General features: G+C 50.5%; 1 pseudogene; it reads left to right on the top strand.

Moving 5' to 3' along the window:
- Positions 1–367: 367 nt before the first annotated feature.
- On the top strand, positions 368–1,585 carry LOC108524954 (protein S100-A7-like; annotated as a pseudogene).
- The last annotated feature ends 581 nt before the right edge of the window (positions 1,586–2,166 follow it).

The following is a 2,166-nucleotide window of genomic DNA, read 5'->3' as shown; positions in this document are numbered from 1 at the left end:
GGTGCTGTTTTAGGAGTGGGGTCTGCCATGTGCTGGCTGAGACTGGAGGGGTCCCAGCTCAGTTCTTCCATGTGTTGCTGGCCCCGACTCTCTCTGCTTCTCCCTCTCCAAAGCTCTGCCCACAGCTGGACTTCCACCATCCACCTGCACCTCCTCTTGGCCCTGGCCAGGGTGGGCCAGGTCTCAGACTTGGTCCTACCCTCTCATTTTGAGCAACTTATCCCATCGCATTTTAAAATCGACTTCCTTCTGTTCCATCTTAGGGCTGTTTTCCTCTGACCTCAGCCCTCCTTCCAACACCCCCACATAGAGACCCTAACTTAAATGAAGGGAAAAAATGATTGTGTTTATTTCCTGAAGCCTTTTGAAAGCCAAGATGAGCAACACTCAAGCTGAGACGTCCATAATAGGCATGATCGACATGTTTCACAAATACACCAGACGTGATGACAAGATTGACAAGCCAAGCCTGCTGACGATGATGAAGGAGAACTTCCCCAACTTCCTCAGTGCCTGTGTGAGTCGGGGTTTAGCTTCTCAATGTTGGTTGGATGCTGGCATGGCTGAGGATATATTTTACTATGTGTCCTTGGATGAGTCACCCTCATCCTCTGATTAAAACATTTCCCATTTGCAAATTTGTTGCTTGGATCATATGGGAATCTAATGATGATAGGCAAAAAAGTATGAAAATAGGAAAGAGTTATACAGATATAAATGAGGTTATGAGATGGTCAGCAAAGTGTGCAGCTTGAGGGCGGTGCACAGTCCCCTCCCAATGCTCACTGACCCCCTCTCTGTGAGACTGAAACTCAATGCTCAGGTCCTGCTTCCCAAAGGCCCCACATTAACATCCCTGAGATCAATGGGAAAGCACTATAAGTTCCATTGCTAGTAGAAATCAATAGCCCTCTTCGCGATAAACAAGACTCATTAGCAAATCTGAAAAAAATTGTGGGCTACTAGGTACCAAAGGGTCTAGACGACCAAAAGCAGGGAACCCAGAAGATGAGTTTGGTGGAAAAGAGAAGAAAGGAGAGGAGGTCAGAGAAAGAAGAGAACAAAGCATGAGGGCCAATTTGGGGCCCTGGGGTAGAGCTAAGGTAGCCAGTGCCCTTAAAGGCTGGGGACAGGTGAGAGTGAGGCTGGGACAGGGGACTGCTCTCCCCAAGGTCACTAAACAGAGCGCCTTGGGACAGGAACTGCCTCCCATCCTGAGGTTTGAGACAAAAGTCTCCCTAGAGAACTCCAGGGATAACATTCACATCCTCACCCCAACTTCACCCACTCGCCCTGCACTCCCAGCCCCGCCACAACGCCTGTGCAGATCTAGGCATTTGTCTCTGTCTCTGCCTCCTCCTCTCCCCTCCCAGCCCAAAACTTGTTTGTGATTGAATTTTCTTGTTTGTATGCTTTTCTCTTCACAGGACAAAAGGGCATACATTACCTGACCAATGTCTTTGAGAGAAAGGACAAGAATGAGGATAAGAAGATTGATTTTCTGAGTTTCTGTCCTTGCTGGGAGACATAGCCACAGACTACCACAAGCAGAGCCACGGAGGGGAGCCATGTTCCGGGGAAGCCAGTGATCCAGTCCCACCCAGGGGCCTCCAGAGACCCCAGGAACAATAAAGTGTCTCCTCCCACCAGACACTTGCCTTATTTCCTTCTTCTCTTTGGTGACCTACATTGTCAAAACTGCCAATTCCAGGCTAACTTTGTTGGAGAATCCCCGCCACCCCAAACAGTGGGTCACCCAGGAGTAATGTCCCACCACCAATGTTCTCCCTGTGGCCTCCAGCAGAGCTGAGCTGCCTCTCACACAGGTCCTGGTGTCTGCCTCTGCCCCACTTCCTAAATGCAGCCACCACAGCTGGTTACAGGTGGAAGTTGGTAGAAGGCCTCTGCCAGGTCACAGCAATGCCCCTCCTTGTCAAGGCATGGACCAGGTCATTTGGATGTATTTAGATACTGCACTGAGAAGGAGCTGGCATCTCTCAGTGTGCTCCTGCCCTCCCGCTCCCGCCCCAGCTGTTCTCCAGGGCTTGGGGAAACAGAAACCACTCACATAGGGATTCCTGGATGGCATCAGGCTCACGGCCCTTGTGGCTATGAATGGGAGGCTCAGTAGTTCCCTGAGGATGGACTTCCTTGTCCTGTGGTCTG

The sequence above is a fragment of the Rhinopithecus bieti genome, unplaced genomic scaffold (assembly GCF_001698545.2).
Source record: "Rhinopithecus bieti isolate Rb0 unplaced genomic scaffold, ASM169854v2 repeat_35666, whole genome shotgun sequence".
Lineage (NCBI taxonomy): Eukaryota > Metazoa > Chordata > Mammalia > Primates > Cercopithecidae > Rhinopithecus > Rhinopithecus bieti.
This window is presented reverse-complemented; position numbering and strand designations above follow the sequence as displayed.